Source organism: Ambystoma mexicanum, chromosome 1q (genome assembly GCF_040938575.1).
Source record: "Ambystoma mexicanum isolate Mex_15411 chromosome 1q, UKY_AmexF1_1, whole genome shotgun sequence".
Classification (NCBI taxonomy): Eukaryota; Metazoa; Chordata; class Amphibia; order Caudata; family Ambystomatidae; genus Ambystoma; species Ambystoma mexicanum.
This window is the reverse complement of record NC_090922.1, coordinates 1,061,898,707-1,061,911,503: the sequence shown is the minus strand read 5'-3', so window position 1 is coordinate 1,061,911,503 and position 12,797 is coordinate 1,061,898,707.

The window sequence follows — 12,797 nt, the reverse complement described above, 5'->3', positions numbered from 1 at the left end:
GTACCACGGCAGCTGGCGATTCTCCCGCCTTGATTATCGACGGAGGAGGGCCCCGGGTACCTCTGACACACAATGCAGGATTCCTCAGCCTGGTTTCCTGTTCTTACGCTTTCTATTCTCGAAGCTTCATGAAAGTAACGGTTTCTTGTCGAAAAGGTCAAGGGACTCCCTTCCTTGTGATCCCCTTTGGTTTCCCCGTCTTTCTCGTGTTAAACTGTCATCATGGAACTGCTGTTTCCTTGTGTGCTTTGCCTCGCTCAGAGTGTGCTCTCGTGCTCTGCCTTTTATCCGTGTGGGGAAGTGTAATGGAAGTCAGGTGCGTGTGATGGTCAGTAATTGCCTGACCACTGTATTGGGACACATCAGATATACGGCTTGGGTGTTAGTCCGTTTTCTCTCATAGCGGACTGTCTGTGAGAGAGTGTTTGTGTTGTGAAAGGGGGGGCTGAGTTCCTAAGCATCCTACCTGGTAGGATGGGGTAAAGGTATTACAGGGAAGGGGATACCGTGACTTAGCATCCAGTGTCCCACTCCCACTCCCGGAAGACCCCTCACCCTGGTGATCCTTCCACACTGGTCCACCCCCAGGAACTGGATCCAAAAGATGACAGATCCCCGGGGACTATTGGGTGAGACACCTTCTGCTTTTTCACAAATCCTTCCTGTGAATTTTCGGCATCCTAGCATCGACGGGGCCCTTGATAGAGGACCGACTTCGACCGCAACATCTGTGTCTCCTGCTGTCGCTGTGAACAGTGACCATCCCTGAAATCAGCATTCTCGCATCTGGTCAGCCGTCCTGCATCGGTGCCTGCTGCATTGTTAGTCGAGAAGAGGTTGTACCAAGATCCTGTACCCAACCAAAACTCTTCCTGCACCCGCAGCTCCTGGGCTTCTTCAACCGAAACCAACAGCAGGAAAACTGACCTCAGGAGACCCTCCAATGTCCTGCCAAGTCTGGAGAAAAAATGGAATATGGTTGGTAAGTTGTAGCGATACTTACCTGCCCTCCTATCTCCACCCTTGAAAAGTGTGAATGACTTTTGAAACTTTAACAACTGTTTGGCTTTTGCAATACCTGTTGCCAAAAGCCCTCCAATGCTGGGAACAGTCTAATTCACTAGAATACGTCCTCTTCTTACTTTTGGAACCTTCCTCACATCAACAGGACCCGCCACCTAAATTTTTCCCACTCCCTAAAACTATTGGAAACTTTGTGAACGTTTGGGCAAAAGTCCCCATACAAGTTAGGGATGGACTTTACAAGTTAGGGCTGATATTCCTGTGGAATGTTGGTGTAATAATTATTCACTTACCGTCCCTTTCAGCTATTGTAGGCTTGAACTGAATGTTTTACACTAATTCACTGTGATTGTACGTATGAATTTTACTATTTAGTATTGTGTGAAATTACTACCTGCTATTAGTCATTTTTCACAGTATGCTCTTTAGCCATAAATAGAGTCGTTTTGTACTTACCTGTCTAAGTGTAATCCTCGATTACTTACTGTGTTGGGCTCATTGTGGACACCTTACCTCACTCACTCACTCCTGAAACGTAGCCTTGACACTCTCCATGCTACCTTGATTGGGTTGGCTTCAGCACCCAGAGTTGTCCCTGTTCACTATAACTAGATTGGCCTACTAAACTCTGTACACCAGGCCAGAGTTTGGAAATCCACTCTAACACTGCCAACAGCTGGCTAATGTATAACTTGAAAGATACCTGTCACATCTATCAAATGTAGGCCTCTCATAATGTCCATTTAGCTGAAGTCTTGTAACAGCTTATCAGATATCTGTGAACAAGCAAAAGAAACCTTGCCCTGACATTATTCATATCAGTAAGGTGAATGTGCATGGGGTGTATCAACAGTGCCCTCGGTTGTTCACAGGATGAAAGCTGCTTTTTCTGTCAAATGGCCCACATTCCAGATAGAACTGCCAACACACGAGTGTATCAGTGCAATGACAGAAGTGGGGGGACACAGGAAGGGAGTTTCCGCATTATATAACCTAGTCCAGACACACACCAAATCATGTAATAATATGAAAGAATCCTGGGAGCGGGATTTGGGGGTGGAACTGGGCGATAATAGTAGGACTAGATATTGTCAACTCACTAAGAGTGTATCTATGAACTCGGGCTTGCGATTCATCCAATTCAAGGTGCTCAATAAATTACATTATTATTATTATTTTTTTTAATTTTATTGGTTTAAATTCAAACCTTTAAAATATTACACAACAAAACAAAACAACACTTAACATCTTAATATTATCATTATTATGCCCCCGATGCCTTCTTCCCTTCCCCGACTCCAGGGGATGACTGTAGACCTCTCCCCAAAGTATTTACCACATTGTTCAGTCAGCCCTTATTTCACTTTAAATTCAATGGCTAGAGATCATTCAGTTGAGATTTTATTTAACATCTCCTCAATTACTGCCAAAAATGAGGTCAGGGGCATAATTAGTTTCCAATCCAACCCATTCCACAATTTCTGCATTATACCCCTGCCAGACTGGCAAGGTTTTTTGATGGCCACTCAGACAAATGCCCCAAATGCAAACCCCCAAAGCAGACTCATACCATATGTACTGGGATTGCCCAGAGGTGGCAAAATTATGGGGGGAGGTGGCAGAAATCCTCGAAGACATAACAGGTATCCCTGCTTCTCCCACCCCCTCAAAATACCTGTTTGGGGACATTGGCAAAGTGGCTGAGACCACAAGACGTTTGTTCAACATTGCATGTGCTATTGCAAAGAGGAACATCTTGAAATGCTGGAAATCTGCATGGGCCCCAAAAAGAGAACAATTTTTTTAAAGACTTGTCCATGGTAAATGAAAGCGAGGAGCAATTCATTATAACCGTTCCACAGAAGTGCCGGCCCACGGACATATGGTCATTGTTTCGGAGCTACCTGCCCGAGCGAGACGAGGATGCCCTTTCCCCATTTTGAATGATTGCAGATGTAACTAACTGTATTCATGCATTTATACTTATTGTTTAATAATGTGAAATACTAACTGTTTCTGCTTCTGTTCCGATGTAACTCTCTCTGAAAAAATAAAAGTAAAAAAAAAACAGTACCCTCTGTTGGCCGGAGTCAGCATTTCTACAATAGGAAAGTTACATTTGCGCATTTATTTTTTTAACATTTGTTTATTGGCATTTTCAAGCATACCAGTAACACTGAATATCCCACACCTCCCCTCTTTCCTCCCTTCCCTGAACCCCAAAGCCCCTCCCAACCAGTCCTCAACCGGGAACAGATAGGTTGTTAGGAGTGAGTAATTGGCTAATTAAGGTAAGAGTGTCAGTTAATTCCCAAGATGCACAGCTTTGGCGGACAGTACGCTTCACAGTAGTCATTGTGTAGGAAGAGGAGGACCAATCTTCACTTGGTCGAGAACTTGGCACTGTCCCCCTGGAGCAAGTAGGTCAGCCACTCCAGGTCTACGAAGTGCCACACTTTGGCATACCAGTTTTGTTCGTTCGGGAATTCTTCACCTTCCAGTGTTGCGCTATTACCAAGAGTGCCTCCAGAGATAATATTGCATTGGCCTTCTTCTGGGGCTTTGGCCAGGCTTTATTTGCAGAGCCTCCCAAACCCCAATATGCTTTCTTTTATGCCTCTCTTGATCTGATTGCCGAACACTTTCTTCATATTGTCATTGATCACCTTTCAGTATTCCACTAGTTTTGGATAGCCCCACCAAATGTGGGCCCAGTCTCCTTGTCCCTCACATGCCTGCCAACAGTCCTGGGAAGATCTCCCGCTAATGGAGTGCAACTGCACTGGCTTGTAATGCCACCGAGTCAAGACCTTAACTCCCTAGTTTGGATAGCCCGCGTGAGTTTCAGGATGTCTCTCCAAAGCTACTCTCATTCCTCCATATCTATGAGCTCCCTGCCCCCAGTGACCGCTCCCATTTACGGATTCCATCTACCAGAAATGTGTAAATGATGGAAACTAGCTTCTTATCTCCAGGATTGGTAGTGAGACATTTCTCGAATAGTTTGAGGGGCCTTGTCGTAACTGCCTTGTTAGAGGGGGAGGACAACTAGTACCTGAGCTGTAGATATTGTAGCCTGTCACTTTTCCTCAAATCCAGCTCCTGTTTGCATTGATCGATCGGCTTGACCCCCTGGCCCTGCACCATGTCCCCAATCTTGGTGCACTCCATGGCCTTCCACCTGGCAAACGCTCCTGGGTCCATCCCCGGGGTGAACTGGGGATTTTGAAATAGTGGTGTCAAGGGAGATGGAAATATAGTAATGCTGCATTGGCGTATTACTTGGTCCCAAGTGTCTGTCAATAGGCTGTAATGGCAATTTTATGAACGTTTGGTGATCTATCTCTTCTGCTCATATTCTTCCCTGTAACCCAATCCTTAATATACTGCAGTTGGGTTGCTTTATAGTAGAGAGAAAAACAGTTTGGCAGACCCGGTCCCCCTTGTGTACCGGCCAGGAACATCATAATGTGTAGGGCCACCCTACAGGCTCTGTTGTTCGACATGAAATCTGCTAGCATCTTGTTTAAAGCTCAGAAGAAGTGCTTGGCGACAGGAATTGGGAGTGCCTGGAAGTAGTACAGCAGCCTAGGCTGAATCATTATCTTAATGGTGTTAGTTCTCAGAGGCGTGGCCTGAGCACGCGATGTAGAGACGTGTTGGGATGGAGCTCCCCGTCTTCATCCTAAAAAGATCCTTACGAATTACGGCTGAAATTAACAAACAAACGCACCAGGTGGTCGTTTCCGCAGTGGAATCGCCACAGCATAACCTGCAGCAAGAACGAGCCGAATCGGACCCGGCAAACCCGCCCGCTGAGTGAACGAAGCCTAGCCCGGGGTCAGCCAAGATGGCGGATGGCGCGTGGGCCCGAGGCTGACAACAGCGTGAGGCCGGCGTAAACCACATGAGCTGCAGGCGCCAACACAGCAGGATCCGGGCTCTGAGAAACCCACTTGGCAGAGCAAACTGCGGCGCTGGAGTACGGAGGCCAGACGGAACAGCTGGACTGCGCAGGAGGAGACGGTGTGATGGCGCGTGAGTGAGACCATCAGAACACCGCTGGGGAGATGCCCTGAAGCCGTGGCCCGGTTCGAAAGCGATGCTGGATGCTGAAGGGGACCGCCAAGGCTGCAAGCTGCGATCCGGTCGGATGGGGAGGAATCGAGGCACCTTGAGGACACAGGAGACAGAGCCGTCAAGACACCGCAGCGGGAACACCCTGGAGTCATCGCTCGGGTGGAAGGTGGCAGGGGTGGCTGAAGTGAAGCAGCCAGCTGGCGAGCAGAGAGGAGGCCGGACCAAGAGGTACCAAGGCGCACCCGGGGAAAGTAGACCCAAGGTGAGACGGGGCTGAGCAAGGGCCAGAGGAGGATCCAACACAATAAATATTCCCCAGCACAGTCCGGGGGACTGTGATAAAAACCCTCTGGGTGTGGAAGCGAGCGGCCACATACCCACACACAAAGCCCTCAGCCCCCGCCTAAAGAGCACCGGGGAAACTCAGGGCGGAAAGCCTGCGAACCAAGGACAAAGCTAGAGGAGCATTGCCCCGCACGCTAGCCGTGGCAATCCACCAGGAGCGCCACACACATACATGCGCCGCCCCACAAAAGCGAGCACCGAGCGCAGGACTTGTCCTCTTAGCACTGCGCCGCCACAAAAAGCGCAGGAAGCAATGACAAAGCCGGTGGAGGCACCTACAAAACAAAATTAAACTTCTAAAACAAACACAATTACTGGCCCATACAGCATGGCGGCATTAACTGCCCACTGTAACTGGTGCCTAACCTGCATTGACAAGCGTGCACCAACTCCAACTGGCCCAGAGCACGCTTGCATCCTCCAGCCCAACAACCCGTGCACAGCGCCACCAAACTAGGAGCCGCATTGACTCAATAGGGCAAACCACCACCAGTTGTGACCGGCGGAGATATAAAACAAATAGCCATTGCTACACTGCAAGCGGAACAACATTAGTCACCGGAGAAGAGGGAAAATACCCAAAGAACAAGGCCACACAGGGTGACTGCGCCTCCGACTCCGGCACCGCACAACACGAAGAACAAAAGCTGCTGACCACCCTTGCCTACAAACCGCTTGGGGGACACCTCCACATAAGGAAACCAGCAACTGTACAGGAAGCAGGCCGAATCAGGCACACATTGAGTAGTAATCACAGAAGTACTCGCACACACCGGCCCGAATGCAAAGGACCTAGCATAGCCTGGTGACGCGACCTGTCACACTTCCAACTCACAAGGCAAAGTCATGTCCCCTCCCAAAGGGAAAAGTAAAACTAACATCATGGAATCATTTGCGGCAGTTCGACCAAAAGAACAAAAGCAGGAAACCAAAGGGAAGGAATCAATCCAACAAGCTCCAGGGGAATGCACTAAAGACGAACAGATACTAGAAGCGATATCAGAGCTTTGCTCCTTCATTGACACCAAGATAGAGGAAGTGAAATCGGACATGCAACTAATGCGCCAAGATATGCACAATCTCGCGGAACGTGTCACAGCCACGGAATCAGAACAACAAGAGACATCCACAGCGCTGAAAGATGTGCAAGCCAGAGCCAGAGTGGAGGTGCTGCAAAGGTGCAATAAAATACTAGAAGAAAGAGCTGAGGACACCGAGGAAGATCCAGACGCAACAATGTCGTCTGCTCGGTGTTCCAGAGGGCACTGAGGGCCACAACCCTACGAACTTTGTAGAAACCCTGATACAACAGGAGATAGGGGCCGGTCGACTCTCACAAGGATTTGCTGTTGAAAGGGCACATAGGGCCAATCAGAAAAACCCACCACCCGGATCCTATCCACACCCAATGATAGCCAGGATCCTCAACTTCCAAGACAGGGAAGTCATATTACACCACTCACATGAGGGAGAAACAATTAACAGGGATAATGCAAAGATTACAATATACCCAGATTACACCCCGGCGGTCCAGAGGGCAAGAAACTCTTTCATACCAGTTAAGGCCAGGCTGCGCCAGCTGAACCTCAAGTACATGTTGCTCTATCCAATGAGACTTAAGATCATACATAAAGGACGAGACATCTTCCTTGAGACCCCGGCAGCGGAAACCATGTACCTCGAGCACAATAATATGGCAGAGGACGGGGAAACAAATGCAGGATCCAACCACTGACCAGCGGCCCCCTGCTGGAGAGATTCACCTACAACGAGCAACTACCTTAGCCAGTGTTTTCATCAAATGACGGGAAGCCTGCCTCACCGCCTGACCCGGGCAAGGTGGCACGACCCCGCAAAAGGACTGATGCGGGCCTGTTGCCGTCACATCACAACCCGCCAGGGACGGCCTGAAGAGGCCAAAACGTGGCGGGGGCACCTGAGCGTTGCCCACAGGGCGCAACTGCTGGGTGCAGTTGGTTGAGTTCACCAAGTTACTGTTTTACACGTTTTTTAGTCTTTGCCACGATGCTCACACAGGAACAATGGACTGCAGAACTGCTAAACTGGATAACACGACACAAAGATGGCAGCTGACATCAAGGTGATGACGTGGAATGTCAGGGGGATGGGCTCCTATATGCGTAGGAACAGAATCAAATCCTATCTGAAACAAAAACATGCAGGAAACACACCTAACAGCTGAAGACACTGCCAAAGTGTCCGAGAGGTGGGGAGGGCAGGGCTCCAGCGCGGCCTACTCCAAGTATGCGTGTGGAGTGTACACCTGGATCGACGGTGCAACTCCATTAGAGCTACTATCGAAGGAGGTGGATAAGGAAGGCAGGTACCCGATACTGAGAGGCAGCATTGAACAACTGGAAATATGTATCATCAACTCCTACCTCCCCAACAACGGTGTCTCGTCTTATTTGGCTAAACTCAGTGCCAAACTAGTGCCTTATCGAGAAGGTTTTTTTCATATGGGGAGGGGACTTTAACTGCATACGAGATTACACGGAGAACAGATCCAACCCCCTAACTATACCAACCGCCCCTGAACAGTCCCCACTGAACAAGGTATTAGAGAACTTAGACCTGGCTGAGGTCTGGCGTGAACTTCACCCAAACGACAGAGAATACTCATACTTCTCATCCCCCCCACACACTCGACACCAGGATTGACTACTTGCTAGCAGACAAACAACACTTGCCCCAAGTGGAGTCAGCATCCTACCTGGGAAGAACAATATCTGACCACTCCCCACTACTCATGGAATGGAAAACGCGAGGGCCCAAACCACCCATACCGCTATGGCGGTTGCCAAGGGAAGCACTCACAGATGGCACATTCCGAGAAGGACTCCGGGACAAAATACAAGAATACCTAGATGTCAATGTGGGCAGTCTGGAGGGATGGGACGCGATATGGGAAGCACTAAAAGTGGTCATCAGGGGGGAAGCCATTGCTAGCACCGGTGGCATAAGGAAAACCCTGAGGAAGGAACTAGAAACTGGTGAAAAGCGGATCACCCAGCTCGAAACCACTGCACCCAAAACGAGGGAAACAAAGGAGGAACTCACTGCACTTAGAAATGATTGCAAATCGCATGGGCCAGACTAGCTAAATTCGACTACATAACCAAGACCACTCAGGCACATGCAGAAGGTGATAAACCGAGTAGACTTTTGTCCTGGCTCTGCAAAAGGGAACACCCGAAATCCCTGATCACTGAAATCAAAGCCCCCACCGGTGAGACCCACACATCGCAATCTGAAATCAATGAGATTTTCAGGCACTTCTATTCCCAGCTGTACACTCACACAACCACAAAGAGACATTCTAGACACCCTGGAAGAAATAGGCCTACCAGTACTGAACGAAGCCCAGAGAACTGCCCTAAACAAGGATCTAACAGTGGAGGACATAACCGAAGAAATTAAATTGCTGTCCACGAGCAAGACCCCGGGCAGCGCTGGCCTGCCCCCTGAGTTCTACAAAGTGTACGATGCAGCCCTGGGCCCTACTCTTTTGGAAGTCTTTCGGGAGTCATACAAGAAAGGGTCTCTACCAAAAAGCATGAGGGAAACACTGATAGTGCCGATCCCCACACCTGGGAAGCTGAAGGAGGAATGTGGTTCGTACAGACCACTGGCCATGCTTAATTATGACATAAAAATATTGACGATCATATTAGCCCAAAAACTGTTGAGGGTGATAGGCACATTAATACATGTAGACCAGAATGGGTTCGTACCAGGCCGTAGCACAGCCATGAACCTACGAACGCTGCAACACATAGTGGCACAAACTAAACACACTCACGAATCATATGCTGTGGTATCCTTGGTTGCCACAAAAGCCTTTGACTCCATATACTGAGAGTGGTTGCTGGAGGTCCTGAGACCGTTTGGGGGAAACCTTCATTAGATGGATAAAAATACTATACCAATCCCCAGAGTCAAGACTGGGTGGACAGTGTCAGCACTATGGGACATCCAGAGGGGCACGAGGCAGGGCTGCCCCCTATTCCCAATGCTCTATATCCTGGGTCTAGAACCACTAGCCATATATATGAGGAAACAATTCTTTGACACAGCATCAGACTTGGGGGCGAATACCACATAGTCTCATTATATGCAGACGATGTTCTATTATACCTGAGAGACCCCCACCTCAACCTACCAACAGTCCTAGAGGTCCTCGAGAACTTTGCCGGGGTGTCAGGGATCTCATTCAACAGAGAGAAGTCAAGCATATTCCCATTGGGGGGCCTAGCTGAACAAACCGAAACTGAACTCCCGATGGTGGGAATCCAGTGGAAGAGGCACACCATTAGATACCTGGGAGTCAACATCTGGCATACACCAGAACAGATGCATGGGGGTGATACCCAAGTGGCGGTACACAGGCTCAGAAAATTAATGAAATTCTGTCAACGCTACCACTATCGGTGATGGGCAGGGCCGCAGTGGTCAAGATGATAGTGCTCCCAAGGTTCCTATACATTTTCCATAACATACATTACCTTATCCCAGCCTCTTTCTTCCGAGTGTTAGAAAGGTTACTGAAGGAACTGCTATGGGGCAACACTAGACACATGATATCTCTCGGAACACTAACACTACCATATGCAGTAGGCGGAATCCCACTCCCAGACCTCGAAAGGTACTTTCTAACTGCCCAACTGAGTACCGTGGTTAAATGGTTAGCGGATGAGCGCACCTACGAAACCAGGCTGCTCAAACAACCTGTAGCGCCAGCAAATCTGAAAGAAATACTATGGGTCCCGGAGGGATGCCTAGGAGAAATCCCGATGCTAGTAAAGTTGGGCAAGAAGGTATGGGCCAGGGCTTTGAAACTCTCAAGAGGGGTACACCCCTACACAGCAGACATACCAATCACAGCAGGAGTGTGTACAGGAAAAAAGGACCTAACCCTAATGAGGAAATGGGAAGAATACGGCATCTACACCTGGGGAGACACATATGAAGATGGAACTTTCAGAGAATTTGAAACCATGGTAGCGAAAGAGGGCCTACCCAAAGGCCAATTCCTGTGGTACAGAAGAGTCAGAGAAAGCTCAAAGTCGCAATGGAAAGATTGGCCAGGTGAACTAGAGCAAGACCCACTGTTAACGTACTATACAACCTAGGTGATGGATGGAAACCAGTGTCTAGGCTCTATGCTTAATTAGCAGACAGGCCCAACCCCAAAAGTGAGACCCTTAAAGCGAAGTGGGAAGCGGAGCTGGGAGTGGAAATCACTGAAAAGGAATGGGAGAGAGTCCTAATATACCCCAGAGAGGTGTCAAGAAACGCCAGATTCAGACTAATCCAATTACAAGTGTTATACAGAACATACATGACACCAGAAAAAATAGCCAAATTCAGTAAGAACAACATCCCCCTATGTCCCCGATGCAACGCAGAGCAAGCGGGGATGATACATATGTTCTGGGGATGTCCGAAGATCCCAAACTTCTGGTCCAGAACAGTACAGACCTGCAGAAGAGCAGGGGTGACACGATACGAATGGTCCCCGAAAGAATGCCTTCTGGGAACGTACCCAAAAATAATCAAGTTACGACACATAGTGAAATTTATGGACATGGTATGCGTGCTTGCAAAGAGATCTATAGCTATGGTTTGGAAATCCCCCAGCGGCACACAATTCGACAGGTGGCAAAAAGAATTGGAGCGCTGGTCGGGAGCTGAGACGGTGGTATGGGGAGAGGAAACGGACAAAGCGGGAGGAGAAGTAAGCACAACCTATGAGGACTGGAAAGCTTTAATACGGGATGTGTTCCACCCATCAGACGATAAACCTCCCTGAGCTACCACTCCCCACCTGAACACCAACAGACCACGGGCAAATTTCAACACTCAGCAGGGGAGCCCCCAGAACTGTTAGATCAGACACCCCCAGCCAATTCACCACCAGGGAACTTCCGCAGCCCATCAAACCAAATAAAGCGGGCCTTGATCCCCAACACACCTATGTGGCAACAAAGACTATTTGTTTAGTTTGTTTATTGTTTGTTCTCCCACTTTTCCCCCATCCCCCTTTAATACTAATTATTATTAACCAAATGTCTCTTATGTAAATGTAGACAAATGACAAATGCCAATAAAAACATTTAAAAATAAATGGTGCTAATTCTCCCAAGCCAGGAGACCGATAGCGGGGCCTAATGGTGCAGATGGGTTTTGGTTGCCTCCAGCAGCGGTTTATAGTTTGCGTCATATAGCCCGGCTAGGGACTTTGTGATTGTTACCCCCAAAAACCTCATACCCTGTGGCACCCAGCCAAAAGAGGTACTTTCCACCACCCACCACAGTGAGTCACCTGTGAGCACCAAGTTCAGGATTTCTGCCTTTGTGTTGTTGACTTTCAGTCCTGCCACTACCCCAAATGCTTCTATCTCCAGTACTATAGTCGGAAGAGAGTTCTCGGGATCGGTGAGGGCCAGGAGCATGTCGTCCGCAAATGCCATAACCTTGTGGTCCTCGCCCCCGAATGGGACCCCACAAATATCCCCCAGTGATCTGATTCTACTCAGGAATGGCTCGGATTGCATAGAGGAGCAGGGACAGTGGGCATCCCTGCATGGTTCCTCTTCGAAGCTGGATGGTCGTGGATAGTTGTCTGTTAATTAAAAGCCTAACTGTCAGGTATCTTTTGCAGTAAGGACGCCCCAAAACTGTTACGCCCACCTGGTCTCTGCGGGGACGTTGGAGCACGGTTGCAGCCCTCCCTGGACTTGGCTCCCCTGGATCAGACTTTTTCCCCTGCTCCTGTAGTGTGGACTGCGCTGATTGCTGACACTGCCCCTGAGAGAATACGAGAGGCAGTGAGAATGCTGTGGTTTGGCTGTGATTTCCCTCGAACCCTTCTTCCCAGAATGAGGTGAGCATGCGTTTACCCATATAGTCTCACCTGTTTATTTATGAGGATGAGCTCTCGGTCCTGCTTCAACTGAAGAGGCGCCTTTAATGGGACCTAGTTTCTTCACTGGTCCATGTGCGTGGCCGCCCAGACCGGCTGTGGCTGATACACTTCAAAGGTAAGTGTTTCTCAACAATGATTATTGTCCGTATCCTTTTGCAATGCCTTTTTTCCGTGATTGTTGTCTGTAACCCTTGTAATGTCTTTCCTTCTCCCCAATTGGTGGTGAAGGGCCTAGCGGAGTTGCAGTGTTGGAAGCGAGTCCAAATGGGGGCCCGAGGGGTTTACGATGTCCCATGTAGAAGGCAAGTTTGATTCTAAGGTCAAGCGCGAGGAATGTGTCTTTATGTTGTTTCTAACCTTGTTTGTCCTTTTCTCCTGCAGGTATGGCCTGGCGACGTCT